The sequence below is a fragment of the Stomoxys calcitrans genome, chromosome 1 (genome assembly GCF_963082655.1).
Source record: "Stomoxys calcitrans chromosome 1, idStoCalc2.1, whole genome shotgun sequence".
Classification (NCBI taxonomy): Eukaryota; Metazoa; Arthropoda; class Insecta; order Diptera; family Muscidae; genus Stomoxys; species Stomoxys calcitrans.
In genome coordinates, this window is record NC_081552.1 from 78,132,547 (window position 1) to 78,160,110 (window position 27,564).

Below are 27,564 nucleotides of genomic sequence, written 5' to 3' on the forward strand. Positions count from 1 at the left end.
ATACAGAAAATGTATACAAAGACCAACATAAATTGAATTTTAAACCCTACACTACCATTGTGGTACAAAGCATGAGGGGAAGAGAAGAAAACCCATCGACTCTGTATAATTTACCAATTCGATTCAGCCACATTCGTATTCATGTCAGTCCACGTTAATTTGTGCACAAAGTACAGATTGCAATTTCCATCCTATCGAATTTGGCACAGACGTCAATCTTGATCTAGAGACAAAGCCGATTAAAAATGGAAGAAATCGGTTAAGATATACACAGAGTGGCGGACACGAAGTGATACAAATTTCACACTGGTATCTCTGCCAAACTAGAAATGACAGCTAAATGATATTTGCCTATTATATTGTTTACAAGCCACGAAAAGCATTTTTTCATAGTTTATTAAAAACAGACAACTATTCGTGATGGAATTCAAGCATAATAACCGGTTATTGTTGGCGAACTCAAACACCTCAAAGTGAACAAAATGTTTGTGTATCACACTATTAATCGTTATAGTAATACTGGTAGCGCTGCCAAATCCCATGGTGTTATTTCAAAAAAATGTCACAACACCTAAAATGGTTTGGCGAGTGAAAGCTTGAATTCAACGAAACCACGCCGTAGTGGCAATAAAATGGCTAAAGGTTTGAAAATAACCCGTCGAAAGAGGCAATACATATTGAAAAACGAGCTCAATGTAAAGCCTTACAAGTTCCAAAGGCACACGATCGTACACCAAAGCAAAAAAAGTTGGACTCGAAAGAGCAAAGGGATTGTTAGATCCATCACCGCTTACGCTGGTGATGGAGCATGTGACGCATATAAGGGACATTGATAGGGTTAACCGAGTGGGCTAAAGATTCATATCTGGTGCCATGAGCACTACCGCAACTAGGTCCTTGTAGGTATTGCAGGGAATCCAATCCATCGATCTACTGCAGCTAGTCCTACTAAGGGGACTGCCGTTAAGACATACTCGTAAACTAGATGGTGACCTGATGGACCGTCGGACGAATTTTCAGGTGCCTACTATAGAGGAGTGGCAGAAAGGAAGGATTAGGTTTGCAGACATCAATTTATTTACAAATGGATCGAAGATGGAGAACGCCACTGGAAGAGGTGTAGACTGCCTCGAGCTCGGTATTAACGCATGTGCAATGAGGGCAGCATTTTCCAAAGCGGAGGTCTATGCAATTACAAGGGCAGCCGAGATAGTTTTGGCGATGGATATCAACCGAAAGAATATCTGTATATTCACCGATAGTCAGGCAGCACTTAAGGCTATCACTGATTCTGGTTCAAGATCCAAGGTGTTGGACCGATATAGAGATCATTACATGTCTCTGTGCTGGATACCAGGGCATAAGGGCATAGAAGGAAACGAGAAAGCGGATATGCTAGCAAGGGAGGGGGCGAATCTGCTAATGGTGTCGGTAACAGGCATGTATCCACCTCTCTCGGGGTTCTTCTATATGCTTGAGGTGCGATACAGGGAGAAATGCTTGAATCGCTGGAATAAAGCGGTGGGATGTGAGCAGACGAAAAGGCTTTAGGATGAACGATCGAAACGTAATATTTGCGAACTATTGTCTTTGGAGAAGATGGATCTGAGCGACTCAACAAGATAAGTACACATGTGCGTTAGAAATAATGATTTCTGTCGATGTTGTCATAGCACCGCATTCCAGAAGATAGCTTTTATTTCCTCTGCCAATGTCCAGCTTTATACCCCTCTATAAAGCTGGACTCCAGTCAGATCCAAGGACTTCATGCTGCCATGAGAAAATGCCTCTTAAATAGACGAGTTGGAATTCAATTTAAACTTTGCGGCTGATGGGGAGAGAATAATCACAATGGGCCATATAGGGCCACAGCAGATATCAAGGCAATGTTTTGGTATCATTCTCTCCAACCTAACCGAGTTACGCTTCTGAACATCGTGTTCTCTGACGAGAAAAAATATATTCGTAATTGAGCAATTCGTAAATTACTCAAATTATCGTGTTTATTTCACCGAGCGCACTTATACGAATTTGAACTTTCGAACGTCCAACCTAAGTAATTTTCTATCTCACGATATGGTATGGGCGGCTATCACCACCGATGGCCGCTCTCCAATTGTTTTCATAGAGCCCGTCGTCAAAGTAAATGCTAAACTGCCCATAGACGTACCAACAAGACTCGGCACCGTTACATAAGGCACGTATAAACCAAGAATGGCCAAAAAATTATGTACCGCACTTCATATTCATTACTGTGTTGACACACAGTGGCAGTGAAATTCGCCATATGCCAATCCGATGAATCTTTGTATTTGAACAAGGTAAGGACTAAAAAATATGTCAGTATGAATGCACTGATGAGAGCCATTATACGTGCTGCTTGGAGTAAAACTGGTTCCGAAATTTATCCACACATTTTTGTCATGTGAATCAATAAAAAATGTGCAATAGGTATCTCTTCGTGGCAACTACCCTGTACGTTCGTCCGAGTTTGTAAGAATATTTCAATAATGTATTGGGTTGCCCAAAAAGTAATTGCGGATTTTTTAAAAGAAAGTAAATGCATTTTTAATAAAGCTTAGAATGAACTTTAATCAAATATATTTTTTTTACACTTTTTTTCTAAAGCAAGCTAAAAGTAACAGCTGATAACTGACAGAAGAAAGAATGCAATTACAGAGTCACAAGCTGTGAAAAAATTTGTCAACGCCGATTATATGAAAAATCCTCAATTACTTTTTGGGCAACCCAATAGTAGTTTTTAAACCGCATATCATCCAAATTAGCACGTACCATTCTCTTAGACTGTTGACATTACTACTCAGTTTCGTAAAAATCGGTTCAGACTAGGATATAGCTCCCATATATTAACATTGTCCGATTTATACTTATAAAGCCATAACTAATATAATTTTGCACAGATGTGTCCGAAATTTGGTTATTTCGGGTATGTTTTGGGATTTACTTTAACTTTTCCCCTATAAACAAACTGTAATTACCACGCAAACAAAAAGACAAAATTAACTTTTTGCTATGTGAGACTTCCTTACTTTTATATAAACAAGTAAAAGCGTGCTAAGTCCGCCTGGGGCGAATCTTATATACCCTCTACCATGGATCGCATGAGTCAAGTTTTTTGCCCTGTATCTCTTTAAAGGCAAACAATAGATATGGATAAGAATTGCTTTGCTATGGGTGCTGTATCAGATTATGAACCGATTCAGGCCATGTTTGGCACGTATGTTGGAGGTAAAATAGAAGTAAAATCGGGATATCGGTTTATATAGGAGCTTTATCAAGTTATAAACCGATTCAGACCATATTTGACACGCATGTTGAAGTTCATAGGAGAATTCGTTGTAAAAAATATCAGCTAAATCGGATAAGAATGACTACCTCTACAGGCTAAAGAAATATAATCGGGAAATCGGTTTATACACAGAAAAAATAAAAGACATGGTTCAATTAAGAAATTTGTACATTCAATTAAAAAATTCGCTGAAATCGGACCTATAAACGAATTTTTATTATTGATTAACAATTTTGTAATTTGGATTTATGACAAGATCAAAAATTCAATTAAGGCATTCATTGCCTCAATAAACCAATTGTCCCTAAAGTTGTCCCTTCTCTCAAATAACATTTTACCAATTAAATAAAAGAAAATAATTGATATTTCTTGCACTAGTATTTTTTTTTTATTTTATTGGATTAAATTGCGGATAAAACATGCCATGCCATTGTATTGCTTTAAAATATTTATTTTTCAGTTTATATTTTCCAAAAGAAAAAATTGCCTTTCCTTTATGAGTCTCTAATCATTGTCGTGGATACCGTCTGTAAAACGTTTAAAGAACAAAATAATTTATATACATGTTAAAGTGAATCGTAATAAATACCAATCTTAGCATTTTGCACACAACACCACGAAATCTAGATCCACATGGAGCGTCGTTTTCCAAACCAATATAGTAAAGTCTCTCTAGGGATAACAACATATTAAAATAAAATAATATTTATAAATACCACATCTACTTTCCTCCATGTCCTCAAATTTGTTTCGTTTGGAATATACTTATTTCATTGATTCACATCCAATTTTTTTCTGCTTTACACTATTGCAGATATCACTTTTTAGAATATATCGTTTTTACTTAACAATTATCATTTTATACTATAATAAAAACCACACTTTCTATTTTTCTTGATATATATTTTTTCTATCCATGCCAATATGTGTTTGTCTATGATAGAAACTATTTGTCTTATTCGCACTTCTTCGCATTACATATCTGTGAAAGAGGACGCAACAGAACGCAGAAATAGATACTCACAATTTATATTTATAAATAACAATTTAATTCCTACAATTAAACATGATACAAATAAAAGCGGATTTCAATGTCAAAAATGATTAAAGTAATTAACACTTTGTTTGAAAAGTTTTTTATGAGTCAATACCATGTTTAATCGGTCAAATTTAGATCTATATTTTTTTGTGTATGGGAGCTTTATCAGCTTACGGACCGATTCAGACCATATTGGGCTCGTTTATTGGAAGTCATAGTCATTGTACAAAATTTCAGCCAAATCGGATAAGAATTGCACCCTCTAGAGACTCAAGAAGTAAAAGCGGTATATCGGTTCATATGGGAGCTATATTGAAATATGGACCGTTATGGCCCCAATCGAGCTACACTAATAAATATAGCGCCTAGCTATACTACTTCGAAAGTTAGCGTGCTTTCCACAGACGGACGGAAGGACATGGCTAGATCGGCTAAAAATATCATGGCGATCAAAAATATATATAACTAGCTGAACCGAACCCGCTTCGCTGCGCCTTCTTCAACTGTCTAATAACTTTTTAGAGTGGGGACACTTCGCCCTGAATGTGGATATCGAATTCGTGCCGCTGAACGCGTTCGAATCCTGGCAAGAACATCGGACAAAGCGGTGGTTATCCCCCCTTAATATTGGCGTCATGTGCGAGTTACAATGCCATGTATGGTCATTTAAAAAACTTTCCCCATAGAGGTGTCGCACTGCGGGACGACGTTCGGACTCGGTTATAAAAAAGGTCCCTTGTCATTGAGTTTAATCTTGAATCGGAAAGCACTCATTAATGTGTGAAAAGATTGCCTCTGCTAGGTTCTTGGCGTTTTTAAAAATTTGGGTAATGAGAATTGCGTTTTAGGGAAGGGATGGCACTTCAGACATTTCGACTCAAATATGGATATCAAATTTGTGCTGCACTTCTAAATCCCTTTAATTTTGGCCCCATATTGCCATGGCCGGTAAATATGAACCGCTTGGAGGGTGTTTTGTGTCTGGGGCGGCCACCGGCACTTTGCACTGGCAATAAATATAAAATTCGTTTTTTACTCTAAACGGAAATGAGGTTCAGTTTAGGGGGTGCTTAAGGGCGTACCCCAAAACAATTGGCTTCAAAATTAGATATCAAATTCCTTTTCTACTCAAAAATACCTTTCATTTGAGCCCCATATTGTCATAATGGGTTAAATAACCCAGAATATAGGCGACGTATGAACCACGAGCTGCATTAGCTGTATGACGACGATAGCATAGTTACACGCATCAAAATACAACGACTGCGTGGCTAGGTCATGTTGTCAGAATGGATGAAGAAGCTCCAGCAAAGAAGCCTTTTGAAGGCCAACACGGTGGTACACGCAAACCGGGAAGACCAAAAGCCCGATGGAAAGATCAAGTTGTGGGAGACACCTCGAAACTTGATGTTAGAGATTTTAGAATGAGCGCAGAAGATCGAGGCGCTTGGAACGCTATTCTACGTTCGGCTAGTGGAACAAATATTCTGTAAAGTAAGTAAGTAATACTTTTCATTTAAGTACCATATTGACATGAACTTCGAATATATCTGTTTAGAGGAGTTTTAGGGTTGGGCGTGTCCGCTGGGTACTTAGACCCAAATTTTAATACCATATTCGTTTTTTGGTCTCCAAAACCGTTCACCGTTATTGTGCTCATCGGACCACTTTCGGATATGTGTGGCGTTTTTGTAATAAGGGGGAGGGTCCACCTCCACACGATATTTAAAAATTATATAGATTATGTTTCCTTCCAGACAAACGTACACAATCTACGAAAATCGGTTCAGCCATGTATCATATCGTCATAATGGGTCTAATGGCGTTTTTGAGGGGTGGCGTGACCCCCTATACTTCGATCTGATTTTGTATGTCAAATTCGAAATCTACTCCTGAATACCTTTCATTTGAACCCCATATTGAAATGAACGTCCAATATGTCTGTTTGGGAGAGTTTTGAGGTTGGGGCGGCCCGATGGGTACTTAGACCAAAATTTTTATACCATATTCGTATTCTACTCTCCAATACCTTTCATTTGATACCTATATTGTCCCGAGCGGTCCACTTTTGATTTGGTGTTGTGTTTTTGGCATAAGGGGTAGGGTCTCCCTTCCGATATCGAAAAATTATATAGCCTATGTTTCCTTCCAGACCAACCTACACAATATGCGAACATTTGAAGAAAATCGGTTCTGTCGTTTTTCAGTCTATACGGAAAAAAGAAACCGAGTCCCATATGTCCTTGATTGGCTAAGGACATATGGGACGTTTGTGGGGGTGGGGTGACCCCCTATATTTCGACATGAATTTGTATGCCATATTCGTAATCTACTCCCGCATACCTTTCATTTGAATCCCATATTGTCATGATCGTCAAATAAACCTATTTTAAGGGGTTTTGGGGCTTTATTATGAAATTTGTTCTTTACTCTTGAATACCTTTCATTTGAATCCCATATAGTCCCGATCGGTCCACTTTTATTTTTGGGTAGTACTTTTGGGGTAAGGGGAAAGGTCCGGCCCCTCCCGATATCAAAAAATTATATAGCCTATGTTTCCTTCCAGACCAACCTTACCCCAAAAGTACTACCCAAAAATAAAAGTGGACCGATATATATATATATATATATATATATATACATATATATATATATATATATATATATATATATATATATATATATATATATATATATATATATATATATATATATATATATATATATATATATATATACATATATATATATATATATATATATATATATATATATATATATATATATATACATATATATATATATATATATATATATATATCTCGCCCAATTTTCACTAATAGGGTGTAAGGTATTACAAAGTCGGCAACAACCGAAATTTGTTTTAACTTATTTGTTATAAACTAAATTCCCTCGAGTGTAGTCTTACTTACCACAAGAGATGAGTTAAGAACAGTGCCATACTTTGAGCATATGATAAAAAAGGTGATGATGACGTTGTTGTGGCAGTGGGGGATAGTGGTTGTTTATTGTTGTGTTTGCTGTTGATCGCGATGTTTGAGATATGGTAGGAATTTATGGCAGTGTGTGTTTATTTTTATGTTTGTACTCTGATATCTGTTTTTTTGTTTTGGGTTTCCTCCCTTTTCGTAAGAAGAAGACTTCAAATTTGATTTATACCACGCATCAATGGATGCGATGGCAACGTGCGATGGTGTCACGCATTATGGGAAAAACTATCAACTCGATTTGTAGACGTATTTTAGAGACTAGAAATAAATTTCCGGTTTTTATCGTTTGTTATAATACAAATTAAAAAAAAAAAAAAAAAACAAGTAAAAGCGTGCTAAGTTCGACCGGGCCGGGCCGAATCTTATATACCCTCCACCATGGATCGCATTTGTCGAGTTCTTTTCCCGGCATCTCTTCTTAGGCAAATCAAGATATAAGAAAAGATTTGCTCTGCTATTAGAGCGATACCAAGATATGGACCGGTTTGGACCACAATTAAATTATATGTTGGAAACTTGTGTAAAATGTCAGCCAATTCGAATAAGAATTGCGCCCTTTGTGGGCTCAAGAAGTAAAATAGAGGGATCGATTTATATGGGAGCTGTATCGGGCTATAGACCGATTCAGACCATAATAAACACGTATGTTAATGGTCATGAGAGAATCTGTCGTACAAAATTTCAGGCAAATCGGATAATAATTGCGACCTCTAGAGGCTCAAGAAGTCAAGATCCCAGATCGGTTTATATGGCAGCTATATCAGGTTCTGAACCGACTTGTACTTTATTTGACATAGTTGTTGAAAGTAACAATAAAAAACGTCTTGCGAAATTTCAGCCAAATCGGATAGGAAGCTCAAGAAGTCAAGTCCCCTGAACTGTTTATATGACACCTATATCAGGTTATGAACCGATTTGAACCATATTTGGCACAAATGTTGGATATCATAACAAAATACTACGTGCCAAAATTCATTCAAATTGGATAAGAATTGCGCCCTCCAGAGGCTTAGGAAGTCAAGATCCCAGATCGGGGTATATGGCAGCTATATCAGGTTATAGACCGATTTGAAACACGTCGTGCAAAATTTCATTCCAATCGGATAAGAATTGCGCTCCGTAGAGGCTCAAGAAGTCAAGACCCCAGATCGGTTTCTTTGGCAGCTATATCAGGTTATGAACCGATTTGAACCATACTTGGCTCAGTTGTTGGATGTCATAACAAAATACTACGTGCCAAAATTCATTCAAATTGGATAAGAATTGCGCCCCCCAGAGGCTTAGGAAGTCAAGACCCAAAATCGGTTTATATGGCAGCTATATCCGGTTATAGACCGATTTGAACCATACTTGGCACGGTTGGTGGATATCATAACAAAACACATCGTGCACAATTTCATTCCAATCGGATAGGAATTGCGCTCCGTAGAGCCTCAAGAAGTCAAGACCCAAGATCGGTTTATATGGCAGCTATATGAGGTTAAGGACCGATTTGAACCATACTTGGCACAGTTGTTGGATATCATAATAAAACACGTCGTGCAAAATTTATCCCAATCGGATAAGAATTGCGCACTCTAGAGGCTGAAGAAGTCAAAACCCAAGATCGGTTTATGTGACAGCTATATAAGGTTATGGACCGATTTGAACCATACTTGGCACAGTTGTTGGATATCGTAACAAAACACGTCGTGCAAAATTTCATCCCAATCGGATAAGATTTGCGCACTCTAGAGGCTCAAGAAGTCAAGACCCAAGATCGGTTTATATGGCAGCTATATCAAAACATGGACCGATATAGCCCATTTACAATACCAACCGACCTACACTAATATGAAGTATTTGTGTAAAATTTCAAGCGGCTAGCTTTACTCCTTCGGAAGTTAGCGTGCTTTCGACAGACAGACGGACGGACAGACGGACGGACATGGCAAGATCGACATAAAATTTCACGACGATCAAGAATATATATACTTTATGGGGTCACAGACGAATATTTCGAGTAGTTACAATCAGAATGACGAAATTAGTATACCCCCCATCTTATGGTGGAGGGTATGAAAACAAGCTTGTTTCACTTATACTCGCACACACCTAGCAAAAGAAAGGCAGACTGGCAGGCATGCAAGGTGTTTTCTTTTGTTGTGTGTGATTTGTTTTATACTTTTTCCGATTGATGCATTGCTATGCGAGTGTAACAAGGTTGTTATTTTTATTTAGATTTTGAAATGCAAAAACAACATTCGATTATATTTGTTTTATTTTATTTTCCATTACTATGCCATTAACAGAGAATAGGTTGTATTATTGACATGTTATGTTAGTTTATAACACACATAGATGCTCGCACACAAACATTGTACTCTGTTATTTCATTTGTTTTTTTTTTTTAATTTATTCATTTCATTTAAAAATGGTTTTCTTTTTTGTCCAAATTTTAACATCAAAGTATCGCTGATTTCACTTTAAACACTTGTTGGTTAGAAATAAATTTTCTATGACCGTTAAAGTATCTGCACATAGTACTACATTTTTTTATACTTTAGCAATGACATATTCAAAGCACAAAACAAACATGTACATAAATACATATGTATATTACTTTTAGCAAATATTTGTTTTTAATTTATTACAATTTCCTTATATTCCACAATATGTATAAATTGATAAAAAGAACACACAAAATGACCACATCACAAAAAAATAATAAAACAAAAGAAAAGTTAAATGATCCCAACCAACAGTCAGTCCAACAATTTTGTTTTGGTCTAGTTACTCCTTTCAGATACACAGATACGTGCTCTTTTGCTCAATCTTTACGTTTACGTACAACGACCTCTCACACACGCGATCATCAACAAACTGTCAAGCTGTTCGAATTCTGGCATGGGGTCGTTATTTACTGCATCGCTTTGCTCTATGCTCTGTCGTTTGTTTGGGTATTCAACAACCCAGTGGGAAAAGGTAATCAATGGGATATGAAAAGTTAATCTATAGCCTCTATAGCACATTGATTCCAGAATACGTTATTCTTAACACGGGAGATGTCCTAGGAAAAGAACAATTCGTTTAATAGAATACATTATTTAACAATGTATTTGGAAAGAATTTTGTAACTAATGCATCATAATTTTTACATTTTTTTCTTAAAATCTAATTATTTATTCACAGAAAAATAATTTATTCTGCTAAATGTAAAACTAGCAAAATCCCTTTTTTATTATTAAATATAGTATTAAGAATTTTAAACACCATTATTTATGACGGAAAAGTTTGGTTTTTTAGAAGGCGAGAATTTATTAGGGAGATCGGTATATATGGCAATCATACCCAAACATGGTTTGATTTAGGGTGATTTGGCATAGATGTGAGGGCTATTATACAACTCAAAATTTCAAAGCAAAATCACGTCAAAGATACGCCTCTTATTAGCCAATGAAAAACAATTTAATTTTGGGATGCTCGCATTCAACTTACAACAAAAACAGCAGATTTCTTTATGTTTTTGTCAGAAGTAATAGAGCATCGCTCTAATCGAAAACAATAGCAGTGCTAATTTGAAAAGTGCTATGTGTTATTTTTATTCGCATCGCAATCTGTATGCAACTTTAACAATATCAAATTTTGACAAGTCATAAGCCAAGAACATGTAGTGTGATGGCACCTTTAGAAACGTCTTTCATTCTACGCAATACAAAGCAAACTAAATCATGTTTGTTTTTTGACGCGACAAGAAGGCAACAACAGATAACGGAATTCCAAAATGAAAAAAGAATCGTCACCCTCAAAAACATAACATTCCATGGTGCAATTAAGAGGTACTGTCATTAGCACAACAACAAAAGTCTACCCCCAAAGAAACTACCATGAATGGCAAATGCCGTAATTTGAAATGTCAAAGTGGTGTTGGAAATAAACTTTGTTGTACAACTTATCTTCATCAAATGTATTTAATATTTGTATTTTCATCATTATAGCACTGTTTTGTTGCTTATATGTGGAATTCCGGATCAAACAAAACATAGTTTTAAGATTTTAGAAAAAATCAAACCTTTAACATTTAGATTTACTGCAAAATCAAAACAAAAATAAAAAAAATCGCATGACCTCACCTTATAAGTGCATCCTGATAACATTCCAACTTTATTTGATAAGGTATTACACTGGGTAATCAATGTCCAAGTCTTGCCAAATTAAATTACCCCCTTTATTCTTTGATATATCTTATAAAACGTCAATCCTGTAACGAATTATATTATGTATTCCAAATGTAATACATTCGCCATTTTCCCACTGGGAAGTGAGTATCTGTGAGAGGGCAGCTACTAAACCATTGCCATGTGTGAGCTATACCATAGGCGCATTTTACGTTGTCTTACATTTTAAGGCCCTTGAGATAGCAATATAAACAACTAACAAAGTACATAGGTTATACGATTGATGTGCACACTATTAGTTGTTCCTAAGCCCGCGGGCGGATATGTATAATGCCCACCTATGGATTAGGCAAACCCTCACTTATTTTTTTTTTTTCAAATGCCATGAACATTCCATTAAGATAAAGCTGGGGATGCTCCTCTCATATCGATGAGTGATGTCCGATACATGTTTAAGCTCAATGACAAGGAACCCAAGGCGGCATTTCAACCGGTTTGAAAAGTTATCTTCGATCCTAAGTACAAAGGAGGTTTTATTTATTGAAAACAGAAACCTAGAAAAATACTTCTTTGTTTGAAATGATTGAACTTTATGAGATAGAGATTACCCATTCTGGGGTGGCGAACATATTGTTGGATGCCAAGAAAGCTCCCCGTGGTATCACCTTGGGTTTAACAACAGTTAAAGGTAGTGGCCTAATATATGCCACGAACTGCATATAAGATCTATAACAAGTGAAAACAAGTTCATCCGTACCGAAATTTTTGATATCCACCAAATGGATAAAAATTGGGACGTTCGTGGACTCATGAAGTCAAATCCAAGAACCATGTAATATGGGAGCTGTATCCAAATTGAAATCAGAAAGGCTCGTTTGCAGTCCGAAACGAACTATATCAGTAAATGATGCAAATTTCACCCATGAACATAGGGCGTGTCGATTTTATGTGCCAGACGTTACGATTTTAATTCATTTTGACGATTTTTTGGCCTTTTGGCGCTTGACGATTTGTGCTTTAAGTTTCTTTATGTTTTGACGATTTTTTTTACTTTGAAAGTCACATAATTATTAAGGACATCAGGCCTTTATTGGAAAACAGGGTAATATAGTAGAGCAGGGTTAAGGTGCAATCACACTACATGTCCTTGTCTTATGACATGTAAAATTTTGAAATTGTAAAAGTAGCACACATAGGATGTTTGCCGATTGAAAACAAAGTTGTAGGGTTTGTAAAAATATGACGTTTAGTGTAGTGAATAATTTTTGAGTGGCCCAGGGGCTAGTAAGATATTTGACAGAAGCAAAGCTAATTTTGACGTTTATAAAGCAGTTGCTAGTCGTGAATAGATACGTCTAATTCAATTTGCGAGCGGCGATTACACGTCATAAGACAAGATCAGTGTGTGTGTGATAGAGCCTTTATATAGTAGTACAGTATCGTCTTAAAAAAGACGGACATGTTTGCTCTTTGTCATCCCTATATTAAATAACTATTAATGGAAAAAGTTCTGTGAAGAAATCGAAATTTTAATAAAATTCCAATTTTAGAGTTTGTATACCCTACCATTCTGAAAGTTTGTGTTTAAGGAAAATTTCGTTAAATTTTGTCCCTGAAGTAAATTTCATTACAGCTTTGAATCTATAGAAGATTTCATTGATATTTTATATATAACATTTAGTTGAAATTTTGCCTCGTTACATTAAATATTGGAATATTTAAAGCGTTATTGAGTGTAATAGTACATCAAACGGCAGCCCTTATTATTTGAGCTTGCACATGTCTTTTAAACACCGAAATCTAAATAAAAATGAAGACATTTGGGTGTGACGATTTTATGACGTTTTTTCAATTTTTCTGTCTGTTTTTCTCAATTATGACGATTTTTCACGAAAAGGACCTGGCAGCACTGCATAAACATTCCACTTAGGAACTGGGGCAAACTTCTCACATATCAATGATTGCAGTCCGAGCCATTATGACATTATATCTTAGCCATTCCCCCTCCCTTATTGCAAGGGTTTCCTCTTGATAAACACTGCAGTGGTCGGGCAACCTTTTCGATATGACCAGTTCTAGATTTTTAGAGTAAACCCCAAAGCCCACATGGTCGTTTAGTTTGGCACCATCCGTATAGTCTTTTATACGAGGCCACCGTAGAGCAGAGGTTAGCATGGACGCTGAACGCCTGGGTTCGAACCCTGGCGAGACCCTCAGAAAAAATTTTCAGCGGTGGTTTTCCCCTCCTTATGCTGGCAACATTTGTGAGGTACTATGCCATGTAAAACTTCTCTCCAAAGAGGTGTCGCACTGCAGCACGCCGTTCGGACTCGGCTATAAAAAGGAGGCCCCTAATCATTGAGCTTAAACTTAAATCGGACTGCACTCATTGATATGTGAGAAGTTTGGCCCTGTTCCTTAGTGGAATGTTCATAAGCAAAATTTGCAAAACTTCTATTACTAGGGATCGTAGTTCCGATCGGTTCTATCAGGCCGCCACATGACAAAAAAACGGCTCAGGTATGTGTTATCCACACTGCCTGGATCATCGGACATTGTATCAAGGATAACACAGTGTCCGTAGCCGCCACATGACCAAAGAGAAAGCTCCCTTAGCCTTAGGGCAGTGGTTGGAGCAATTTGTCTAGCCACAATGTGCAGAGGCATTAGATGTAGCATTAAATTCTGTGCATTAGATGGTGTCGTCCTCAGTGCGGCTGTGATGCACAAACAAGCCATCCTTTGGATCCGGTTAAGTGTTGAGCTGTAAGTGGACTTTTGAAGCGCCGTCCACCAGACCACAACACCATATAGCATTATAGATCTGAAAATTGCAGAATATACCAAATGCATTAAGCGCGGTCTAAACCCCCAACATTTGCCAATGGCTCTCTTGCAGGTGTATAAGGCAAGAGTTGAATTTCTTGCCCTTTCCAAAATGTTGGATTTCAAGTTCAATTTCCTGTCCAGCAAAACACCCAGGTGTTTGCTGGAACATTCTCTCCTCCCAAGGAGACAGGTGCCACTGTAGGCAACTTGTATTTCCTGCTGAAGAGCACGGATTTATACCTATACCACTTTCGATAGCCCACTTCGCTGTTGCACGTAGAGCCTCCTTAAGTATATCTCTTAGAGTTGGTAAACTTTCCCCTAACCGCAATTGCCGACGTGGCAATACGCGACCACTTTCTCACCTTTTTCTTCCAGACATAGTAAAATATTGTTAATGGCTATATTCCAAAGTAGAGGAGACAGTACACCTCCTTGAGGTGTTCCTCTGTTGACCCATCTATTTAGATCCACAGATCCCAAGCCTGCCGTAATGCATCTTTTAGTAATAAGCTATTAATAAACTTTCTTACCGTAGAGTTGAAGCCTAGAAACTCCAGCTCCTTCATGCTTGACGTCGGTTTGACATTATTGAAAGCACCTTTAATGTCAATAAATGCTACCATTGTGTATTCCTTGACAGCGAGAGAAACCTCTATGTAGCCGACTAGGTGCTGAAGGGCTATTTCAATGGATTTGTCTTTACTATATGCATGCTGTTGCCGCGACAGTCTCAAGAGTCTTCAGCAAAAAGGACGACAGACTAATGGGACGAAAGTCTTTCGTCTGCTTTCGGAATGAAAGTGACCTTCATGTCCCTCCATTCCACAGGTACATATGACATGCTGATATAAGCCAAGAAACCAGTCTATCAGACACAGCTTGTAATTCAACCAGTGATACATCATTAGGGCAGAGTGTAAGCTTTTTACGATAACTGCTGGGCTGGTGCCCTTAATTGGGTTTGACCAAGGCCCTGTGTCTGAGACCTTTAAAGGAATTTGTATTACTGATTAACAATTTTGCAATTTGGATTTATGATAAGGTCAAAAATCCAATTAAAGTGGTTATGAACTCAATAAACTATTCATTTGAAATTTGTCATTTCTTTTAAATAACGTTTTTGCTGTTTTAATAAAAATAAATCATTGATATTTTTAACATTAAAAAAAAAAAACTTTTTATTTCATTGGATTAAGTTGTGTATAAAACATGAAAAAAATTGGAAAAAAATTATTTATACACTTTCTTAGTAGTCCCAGGATTCTAAAAAAAGGAAAATTGTCGATTCCGTTTTGACCCTCTCTTTGATGTCGCCGATACCGTCTTTAAAGAGTATTATGAACAATATAATTTATATAAATACATATTTAAAATAAATCGCAATAAATCCCAATCTGAGCATTTTGTGTGGAATACCACGAAATCTAGATCCACATGTATTATCATCCATCATCAGCGACCAAGTCAATATAAACTATATATGGATAATAAAATAAGATAATCTTAATAAAATGTATTTATAAATACCATGTTTACATTCTACAATGTCCTTCAATTTTTCTGCGCTTGGCATTTATCCATTCTATTTGTATGGCGTATCTATTTTTCTGAATTACACTATCTCAGTGCAAAATTGTTCACAATAAATTTGTTCAACTTTAAAATTACAACAAAAAAATTATATTTTACGTAGAGGCAAAAACCACACTTCTAATTTTCTTGTTTTTTTATTGTCTAGCCACGCAATTTTAAGTCTGTATGTGAAAGAAGCTAGACATACGTTTGTTCCATTCGCACTTCTTTTCGCATCGCATATGTGTGAAAGGGAACACAATATAATCTTGGTCAATACACACTTTATACTATTAAATAACAATTTAATTCCTACAATTAAAAATATGTTCAATGCATGCCTTATTTACAAATCACTTGCCATGAAACAAAAAATATCGAATTTCTATATCAAAAATATGACTGTGCTGGACCCAGAGGTCTCAATGTTAACCCAGAGATGACTGAAATGCCTGTTCACGAGGAAGACGAAGGTGGGCCAATTTAAAACAACACGTATCCTCAATACGACGATTACTGAGAAGGCTCACAGATGTTGGGCACTATGTGCTCGAAATGGAGCGTGATTAGACGACCAATACTTACTTACGCCTCAGTAGTTTGGTGAACTGCGATGGCGAAAAGTGCTAGGTAAGGATAATACATCAGGATCAGAGATCCTGATGTAGATCCTGATCCAGTGCCCACTAGGGCACTGGAGACTATTCTAGATATCCGACCCATTGACATACAGATTAAGTGTGAGGCAGACACTGTGGCTATGAGACTTAAGGACATCGCGGTATAATCGAGGCGACGATAGACAACCTGAAAGGAGGGGAAAAGGTTTCCGATCGGATATCTGAAATGATTCTTGAGGTCGAGTGCGAGGCAATGCTGCCATCGGCACAGTCTTGCATTGGCGGAACCCTAGAATTGCCATCTGGAAGATCATGTTACACGGATGGATCAAAGCTAGAGGATTGATAATAATACGGTCCTGCAGGCGGAGACCCGGGCGATCACGGAATGTGTGAGGTGGTGTGGTGCTAACGCGAGGACGTCGAGTGCGAACATCTTTGCGGACAGTAAAATTGCCATGAGGACAATAACAACCAGGACGGGAAGGTCACGAACAGTCTTGGAGCGGGAAGATCATGAACAGTCTTGGAGCGTATCGCTTGGGTGCCGGGCCATAACGGAGTAAGGGGGAATGAAAGGGCAGACTATTTGGCGGTGAAGGCCCGAGAACTGGAAGGAGAACAGTATAGCTATTGGTATCATGACGGGACACATTGGACTACGAGCTCACCTATGTAAAATCGGTGCGACAAGTGATAGCATGTGTAGGGTATGCGGGGAAGATGATGAGACGTTGGAGCATTTCCTTTGTCATTGCGCGGCTTTCGCGTCTAACAGATACCAGCAGGTGGTGGGGACATAAACCAACTTAGGCGAGTGGCATGAAAAAAAACTAAGGATTTTGTAAGTAGCACGGAATTTTTCACTTAGATTTTCTTTTTTCGTAGTTACTTTGTTTTTGTATTTAGAGCTCACAGCAAGCCGATTACTGGCTTAGGTGTATGTCCTCTTTTCAACCTAACATATATCAAAAATAATTAAAGCAACACCTTGTTCGACAAGATTTTTACAATTCAATTGCATGTTCAATCGGTAAAGTGTAGGTCTATATTTCCCGTGTGGTCATTTAGACCATACTGACATCAAATCTCTTACACACAACGAAATTTGTTGTTCAAAATAGCAAAAATGTTAGCTAAAACAGCAGTTTTTGTCTACTGAAAATGGGAAAGCAGGCATTACTGATGTTTCAGAAAAAAACGTCTGCTATTTTACCAACATTCCGTCTGCTATTTCAACCAACAAAATCTGCTGTTTCAACGAACAAAATCTGCTGTTTCAACAACAAAATCTGCTGAAATATTGAAGACGTATTACTGCTGAACAGAGAAAAAAAATAAATTGCACTACGTTGAGAGCGAGTATACATTAGCATGGAATTTCGCATATAGTATTTTTATTTTTTATGCGTTTATTTTATTTTTATTTATTTCAATTTATTTTTTTATTCTCTCTTATTTTACACTCCTCCTAACAATCCTTTCATAAATTAAGCAGCAGATATTTTCAGCAAACAACATACTTTTAAGCAGGCAACCTCTGAAATCGTAAACATTTTGCTATTACAGTTCTACTGTAATAGCAGCAAAATTAAGTACTAACAGTCAGTGTCTGCTATTATCAGCAGACTGGCGTATGCAGAAATGTTTTGAAGAAACTCTGATAATTTCTAGGCCCAAATAGTTGTGTACAGATATTTTCCTAATTTGCATATAACCAATTGCACGTAACACTTAATTTTGTCAAAAACTTCATCTTTTGATTGAAGCAGATATACTACACTCATAGAAATTTGTTATTGAAAACAGCAAAAGTGTTTGCTGTAAGTCTGAATATGGGACAGCAGTAATTGTTTACTGAAACAGCAAACATTTTGTGCTGATATCAATTCTTCAAATGTTTCAAATTCAAATTTTACAAGCATATAGGGCAAATTTTTTTTTTGCCAATTTTTTAAATTTTGCAAATATTTGGTCGAATTTAAATAACAGCAGACAAAATAACTACTGCTATTATATTAATGCTTTTAAACAAAAAGTTAACGTCTAAAATTGGTAAATGTTTTTATTAATATATAGCAAAGACCTTAATTGTTGTTTACGAGTTTACAAATTTTGAATGGGTTTGTTGAAAACTTAAAAATTTTGTAATTTAATATCAGCAGACTAATTTTTCTGAGTGTAACGTATATCGGGTGTGATCGTCTAACAATCACAAAATACCTTTTTCCTCCAGGCGTAACCGTTTGCATAGGGCTACAAACATCCGCGTAAAATGGTCCAATGATTTTGTTGTTTTTGTCGGATTGTTTGTTAAAAGGTTTTTGAATCATTTTACATTTAAAACATACCTCAAAGACTTTTCGAATTAGACATTCTTGAATATGAATACCATTTGTCAAATCCCTTTTGCCAATTTCTCCGATTCCATCGATATCTCTTTGCCCGAATACATTATGCCAGTAGTGCTGACAATTCGACGATCAGCAGACCCGATGCCAATTCCAATTTTCTTTCCTTCAACAGTTTGAATACTGGCATTTGAACACAATTTTTAGCTTTTTTAGAATTCTGCTCTCGGCCAATAAATGGAATAAGATGATATGTTCTCCTCGCCTTTTTATATTACCAGCATTCTTTCTTAAAATGTCCTCTACCTTTACAGAAGTGGCAACGCTTCTCAGATTCATTATCTCCAGGCTTATAACTTTTCAAGGTTTATAACTACACAGAAAAAATGGAAATCTTGCTTTAATTAAGAAATTTGAATATTCAATAAAAAAAGTTTGCTTAAATCGGACCTATAAAAAAATTTGTATTATTTGCAATTTATCACAAGCTGAATAATTCAATTAAAGCGGGTATCAACTCAATAAACCAATTTTTTGGGAAATTCTTTTTTAAAAAACACGTTTAACTGAATAAATTTGTATTTTCCCATATATAAACAATTTTTTAAATTGCGAAATAAAAATTATATGTATTGCATTAAAATATTTCGTCTTTTTATTAAAAACAAAAACTTATTGGCATTACAAGCGGAGAATGTCTTAGTGGTACAACTATATGGTTAACAAAATATTCTACTTGCGTGGGCACTATGAAGATGAAGAAAAAATCCAAGCCAACTTTTTCAACCGTGATTGCAATTTTTACTGCTACCAATGAGGCTTCAAACCAAAGTCATTAAAATAGCAATATGTCCAGGTAGATGGAATATTAGAAAAGGGATTGGACTTTACATCGTTCTCTCGGGTATTTTCCCTTTACTTTTCATTCATTTTTTTATCGCCGGCGCCATATCTGTAAATTATAAAACAAAAAAATTATTTTTATATTGAAAAAAATCGTAATGAATACCAATGTTAGCGTTTCGTATATAATAATATCTCGAAGTTTTCTATTAGTCAATATTAAGAAGCTTAATTTATATATTAATAATTTAGTATTTCAATACAATATTGTAACATTAATGCACATACATGCCCATTTAATTTCTACCACGTTCTCCATTTTTAGGTTTGTTTTTCCATTCCATTAAATAGCATTTTTAACTCTTCAATTAAAAATTTGTTAAACCATAGTCTTTTGTACCAATCACATATCACGATTCAATGGAAATTAGAATTTCAAAGTCAAATATTATAAAAGCAATTAATCACTTTGTTAAAAGGGCTTTTATAAATCAATAGCATGTGTAATTGGTCAAATTTTATTTTTCCTGTGTAGGCTTTTTATTCTTATGACATTAACATTCTTCCATCAGACAAACTTCAACAGAATTAATGGTCAATTCTTCCACTTTCCGCGCTTCCAACGCCGTGATTAACATGCCAATTATGGTGGCAGACTGCTAACAACCATAGCCTTTCAAATAACAATTTCATCTCCATAGTATGTTCGGATATAGATGAGTTCATTGAGTATTTCATACCGCAAATTTGTCTCATCATTTTTCACTGCTTCCTAGTGAAATGACTCTGGAGAAAAAGCCAGGCATCGTGAGCTGTTTTTGCCCTCTTAATCAACATAAACTGAGAATCATCTACTGAGAGACCAATTATCACTGTTGTTTCCTCATTTTTCTTCTTCCAAGCCTCATCCCGAGGCGGATTTAAAAAGGAGATCTCACGCGAACAACTGTTAACAGCCGGCCAGATTTGAAACAAATTTCTTTGTATGTGTTGCCAAAACTTCGATCAGCTTGATCATAAGATGGCGGATTGCCCCGTATGATTTGTGCTTGTTGTACAAATGAGACCACCTTTAATTATTTCGCCATTGCCTCATCCGAAGAAGTTGGAACAGGATCAACGACACATTTGTATACACCTTCTTTCCGCAAAACCAACTCCAATTTATATATTTGCACATATGGTAGTTGTCTGCATTCAATTTAGCAAATGTTGTCCTTAAAAATCCATGGTGAAGAACCCATAACCTGTCGCAGAAATCTAGTTAAGGAAGGATATTCTTTTGTATCCAACAAACTGCTACAGCAAAAACAGACACGTCGTGCCGATTGATTGCAAAGTTGTAGGGTTTGTAAAAATATGACGTTTAGTGTGGTGAATAATTTTTGGCAGAAGCAAAGCAAATTTTGACGCTTATAAGGCAGAGTTCCATGTTGCTAATTGTAGATAGATACGCAGGTCTAATTAAATTTTTCATTACTGCTAGCAGTTATATTGCAAACGCGAACGTTGCAATATGGATATATGGATATGGAGAAGTTTACATGAAAATGATCATGACATAAATACCAGGTAGTGTACCGTAAACAGTTGAATAAAATTTTTTCTCGCGAAGTACACTATCTGTCAACGAGTTTTGGTTGTGTGTGCATTCTAGTTAAGAACCATAACACACACAAACAACGAAAAATGGCGCGAACTAGTAACATACTCAACATCAGAGTTGCACTAATCACTGATTTTGACAGATAGTGTACTCAATATTTTTTTGTTGCCAACTGCCACAACTATAATACACACAGCCAAAATTCACTGACGGATAGTGCACTTCGAGAGAAAAAACTATACCCGGCTGTTTACGGTACACTACCTGGTAATTATGTCATGCGAGCAACTGTCAAAATGCACTATAAAAAATGGTTATGAATATAATGCGAACACATTCCGTACAAGTGGTTCGGAATTCTATAAGCAAAATAGTAGCGACATGTCGCTGCATCAGGATAAATTTCGCACAATTGTAATAGCAAATGTAATTAAATGCTCACGAAATGGTCCGAATGAACTGTGCTTCAATACTGTTGTCTTTGTTGTGTGTTGTTGTTTGACTTTTGTTTGTGTTCTGACAAACAAACAATTAAATATAAATTTTAAATTGTTTGAATAAGATTGATTCTCTAACAAATATATCCGTCAGAAATGGAAGAAAAATCGCCATCGAGGCATTTAGAAGTCTTTTCTATTTGTAGCTGCAATAGGTAAGTGCATCGACGGAAAAAAGGCCTGCCCTTACTATGCCTCCCGTTAGACAGGCAGTACTCTCTCCCTCTTGCTGTTTACCCAATGAGATTTTGAAAGGTTTGTTGTCATCAAATGTAGATCTCATATAGGGTTGCCGTGACAAATTTATTGTACATTAAAAAAGATGAAGAAACATTTTAGACAAAACATTTTTTTGTTAATAATTTTTTAAAATATTTCCTGTTTATTTAATTGCTATTTCAGTTTTTTTCGTCTAATTAATATTATATTATATATATTATATTATATATAGTTTTACTTTGCAAGATAGATAGTTTAGTTTTTTTCTCCTTTTCATTAATTTTCTTATAGGTACAATATAATAATTGCCTGTAACAACTAAAGATTAATAATTATTATTTTTTTGTTACATTAATATGTGTGTATATATATATATATATATATATATATATATATATATATATATATATATATATATATATATATATATATATATATATATATATATATATATATATATATATATATACCCGAACATTAAAAATACAAGTTAAATAGTTTGAAATTTTTATGAATTTTGGCTTAAAAAGCTATTTTTGCTAAAGGGATTTTTGTTTTATTTTCTTTTTTGGATGTTCTTAATGTGCAAGAACTATAGAAATCACCTTGGCAAAGAAGAATCTATTGGGAAATAGGATGGTATGGAATTGAATTGGAAGTTGTTTGATTGCATGATTCAAGCATAACGGGAAAATGTGAACAAAACAAGGCGATGTTAATGTACAAAAGGACCCACCGTGATACATTACCTTGCATAACTGCCTTTGCTCAGAATGCAATATTTAAATCCTGGAGTAAACCTCCAGCTTTATCAATCATGCAGAAGCTTATAATTCGGAAAAACGCTAAGTCTGAAGATATTGTCAATGGTTCCATAGGAAATCCCCTGTGTGTTCTAAGCTTATACACCAGAGACAAGGAAGCTAAGAAATGTGAGCCGGCAGATGGGAGCCTGCATTCAGTGAACACGATGGCCCTTAAGACGGGCCCTAACCAAGCACCCGAAACGACCGCTAATGTTGTGCTTGGCGGTGTCGAATCCGCCTTTGTGTCTGGCAATTTCTTTTCTGTTATCAATAGAACATTTCATTCTAGTGATAGTCATTCTCATGGTCAAATGGAGAGAGATTAATGAAGGATATTGTCAATCTTTGTTTGATGATGTCTTCAAACCTCCAAAGGGCAGTAACATTGCGTCTGGAAACATTGTCAATTTTTCAGGGGAACAAAAAATGGAAAAACTCGGCGTCTTAGAGAATTTACCAATCCTTCTGGAGCAATTGGTCACAGGAGACGTTGGCAATTCTTAGGCGACTCGTGGAAAATTACGGTGTGAATAAACTTGTATAAATAAGGCATGAACGCGCCATCTATTGGCATCATTAGTTCTCGAAGGACTAGAGGCGTGGTCTCTCGGTATAGTTCTATCTGGTGATGTCTTCAATTCTACAGGAAATAGAAAGAGGATAATCGAAATTTGTCCACGAACATTCTATAAAGGAACAGGGGCCACATACCTGGCATGGAATAACTTTGAGCTACGGTTCATGGTGTCTGGTGTTCATTGTTATGACGAGAAGCATAGCTGGGAGCTACCGGTCGCATTCACAGGCTGCGGATGGTGGAATGCTCCATACTGAGTAACTGTAATTGCAATCGCGGACAATCAAAGGTAGAGTAGAAAGTATCAGTGAGAGGCCGGGCGGGACCGGCTCTTGCTTAAATACCCTATGGGAAATTGAGCAGGTCGCAAACCTGTGAGGGGATAGGTCATCCGGTGATAGGCACCGGTCCTGTTATAAGGGTTTGTCGCTCGAGATGACGAGTTGCCACCATTCTAACACCGTAGGGTAAGTCCTGGACGGTTCGATAAGGATGAGTATTCTTTGGGAGATAACATTAGTTAGCAAATATAGTTAACGTATAAGCAATTTTTAAAAATAATTAAGCGACTTTTTAAAAAAATAAAGAATCATACATTATGACAATTGAAACTTTTCATTCCCTGTTGGATATGTCCAGTGACAAGCTGATTCTCCAGTTTAGGACCGGTATATTTGGGACAATTGACTACACATTTCCCGTAGGGTATTGAGTGCCTATAATGCTCGATATGACAAGACGAGCTATTGGCGTCTTTAAATAACCAATGGCCATAACGTTCGTACGGCGATCGGTCCTATGGACTGGAACTTGAACGACCTTGCTCACCTATGAAGCTTGACGAAGATCGCTACCGCCACATGCAAATGTGGCTACAACAACAACCAATTAATGCTGTCCGATTCAAATTTAAGCTCAATGATAAGGAACCTTCTTTTTATATCCGAGTCTGATTGGCGTGCGGGAGAGCAATACCCCTTTGTAGAGAAGTTTTTAAATACATGACACATGACATGGTACCTCACTTACATAACAGAGTACCCAGATTTTTAGCGTCATAGGCGATCATGCAAGCCTCTGCGACACGATGGCCTCTAATAATATTGTAGAACAACTTAAATCGCGGCGCCTGAATGGTTAACTCTGTAGGAACCAGAAAGACATAAGGTTACGTCTAGAGATATCGTTAAACTGTAAAGCGTTAGCAAGTCGAAAAACACAAAGTCTATGGTTGTCTTAATACTGCACGTACTATAAAAACTAAGATGGTTAAGAAGGAAAAACATGGGGCCTAGTTTTTTTTTCCATTTCAATTTAACTTTACTAAAAATACTGCTTTACATATTCAAATGTTGCCCTCGCGCCTTAGAAGCTTTATTGGGGCTTATATAAATATATATAAAATAAATAAAAAATGATAAGATGACGTGATTTTATACGTTTTCAAATATAAATTTAGTAACTATTAAATTTTGTGAAGCTTTTATTATTTCATTACATTTTAATTAAATTTGCATTACTTTAATTTCAATTTACTAGAAAGAGCCAAATTATGATGCAGACAATAGTGAAGGTGGGAAGAACATGACCTGGGACGCCTTAATGTAAATAATTTTCTAGGGGCAAAAAATACATAAAAATAGCACCTTTAAAATCTCAGCCAAATTATTGGGGCCCTGTTGCGGGACACCCTAGTATACCACGTGCCAGAGGAAAAAAAAAATTGGCGTGGATGTCCCCTATAAAGAGGCCTTTACGTCTGCGTGGCGGCCGACTTCCACGTCACACTCCCCACTCCTAGTGCCTTCCTGCGACAGGAGGAGTTGGGATTAACTTGGGCACACCGTTCGGCAGACCAGCGACAGCAATGTGAACGTGTGGTCTGCCATGCGCAAGTTTTTTTTTGTTTTCAGTTGTTCTTATTGTCCCTCGTTGGAATGGTCAATTACTGGATCCCATTCTTACAGGCTGGGGGAAGCGGTGTTTATTTCACGGCGGCTTCCCCGGGCAAACGTTGGAGAACTGGGGCTGCCTTTTTTATATGTGGCCCGATGGCTAACCCCAGCTCTGCGAGGGGGAACCTGCCGAGAGATTGCAGACCTGATGCAAGTGATTGTCAGGATTTATGAAATACATCCATACCCAAGAGGATGGGTTTCATAAACCTGCAATCACGGCATCAGGCAGGCCACCGTAGCATGTTTCCCGGTACCTGAAAATAGAGGAAGAAAGGAATATTAATAAATAATTGCGGAGAAATGATGGAACGATATTACCTTATGGCCTTCTACCAAGAGCCACGAAGTAAACAGATGGGTTTCGCCCAGCTGACGCGTAGAGTTGCCATTGCGTATGTTATTTGCCATTGCATATGGCGAATTACTACACTGGGTGAGATTGTTGTTGGGCGGCTATACGACGATAAAGCGGTTTTCATTCATATAAAGTAGCCGCTCCAAACGAAAAGATTTAAGAGAATTTAAATGTTAGCTATTGGGTTACAAATGTTCTAAAACCGGAGTTAATGCATAAAATCAATATGGCTATTAACTCAAGATGGCTAATTTTTATGATTGAGTGAGAACAAAGTAATAAAAGAGGGTTAATTAGGCATTTTGGCGTCAGTTGAAAAGAAAAGTGCATGACATTATATCTGAGAGATGTGTATTTAAATTTGAATTGCAAAGTAATAATAAGGAAGAGGTTAGTGTTTTGTTAAGTTAACAAAATCTTGGGCAGCGGTCATTAAGGAGACGTTTTTTTTGTTTAGAAAATTCCAGTGGGTGTTTTGTGTGTCGACATAAGTCGTTTTGCTGTTTTAATCGAGACTGTGAGAAATAAATAAAGATACCAAATAAGATAAAGTGAGTTTTTAGGTTATATTTCTATGACCGAAAGGTGTTTTAAACCCTGTTATTTGCAGATAAAGCCTCCTGGACGAGAGGAGGCGAAATTTTTGTTGGTGCAAGTGGCTGGGTTAAGGCTAAAGTGAATTCCCCCCGATTCAGAAACACACATTGAACGGTGATTACCGCAAACGCCACCGTTTCATCTGGTGGTTATAAAGGTAGGCCGCTTTTTAGTTTATTGTGCCCAAAAGAGGGCGAGAGAGGAAATTCCGTCCGTTGTTGTCCAGACCGAGAGGTTTGGTTGGATGAAAAATCGGTGGTCAACGTTAATCCAGAGGTGCACAATTGTTGCCATCAGGCTATCCAAATTAGGGGAACTATCCCAGTTATCTCTGGAAAGCGGAATCTTTGCTTGTATTCGGCCGTACACTTTTGTTTTGGTGATGGCAAAAGGTACCACCAGTTGAACACCTCCAACGACTTTGAATTTGAAATTATATGAAGTCACGCACACATACTAACCTTTACTTTGAAAAGGCGAATTCGACTGATGACGAAACGTTTTATTCTCCTCCCGAAATAGATGATACCGAAAGATTAAAACCTTGGGGTTATAATGCAATAGTAATCAAACTTTTCATTACCTTTTTTTTTTGTATGAGGATATTGACATGATTATTATATTTTGATTTTTTAACTACCTTCTACTTTATTTTTACCATCATATTTATTTCTTACATTATTATTTATTGACCATTTTTTTTATATTTTTTTCATATATCCTAAGTTTTAGCTTACGTTTTTTTTTACTTGTTTTTATGTGATAGAATTTGCAAAACGTTCATGAGTACGCGTTTGTAGGGTGTCTATTCCCAACAGTGTGTCCCTTCTAAGAGAGCTCCCTTAGGTAGGCCAGGCTTAACCGTTTTTATTTATATTAATTTGATTATCCTTCTTTGCAAGTTCTAGTGTTCAGTGTTCGTTTCATGTAACCAGAAAGTTAAAAATTAGAAGATTAAGTTAATTGATTTAATGCTATAATTTAGTTAAAACTCAGTACTGTCAGTTTATTGTTGATGATTTTGATAAAAGAAAGACAGGAATCTTAATACGAATTGCGTTAGTTTTAGGCCTTTATATTTTAAATAAAATTTATGATGTTGTGACTTGTTTAAAAAAAAAGAAATATGTTGTGCTAAATTGTGGATATAAGGGGGGTGTCAACGTGAGGTAGGTGTGGTGGCTTGAGCGGGATACAGGGATCATGTTTGAAGA

General features: G+C 36.6%; 1 protein-coding gene and 1 long non-coding RNA gene across 10 annotated transcripts in view; one reads left to right on the plus strand and one right to left on the minus strand.

Annotated features, from left to right (window-relative positions):
* Positions 1–10,238, minus strand: part of LOC106093669 (major facilitator superfamily domain-containing protein 8) — a 69,873-nt gene extending 59,635 nt beyond the window's left edge. For 2 of the 9 annotated variants that reach the window (XM_059360222.1, XM_059360218.1), the window contains exon 1: positions 10,099–10,238. The gene's annotated coding sequence lies outside the window, so the exon portion shown is untranslated. Of the gene's footprint in view, positions 1–7,282; positions 7,619–9,454; positions 9,926–9,962 lie in introns of those variants that run through there. The other 7 variants (XM_059360215.1, XM_059360216.1, XM_059360214.1 and 4 more) reach the window with 7 other exon arrangements.
* Positions 10,239–25,124: 14,886 nt separating this feature from the next.
* Positions 25,125–27,276, plus strand: LOC131994059 (uncharacterized). Its single transcript, XR_009396405.1, has 3 exons — positions 25,125–26,143; positions 26,211–26,304; positions 26,364–27,276. It is a non-coding gene; the product is annotated as an uncharacterized LOC131994059 (long non-coding RNA).
* Positions 27,277–27,564: the final 288 nt, after the last annotated feature.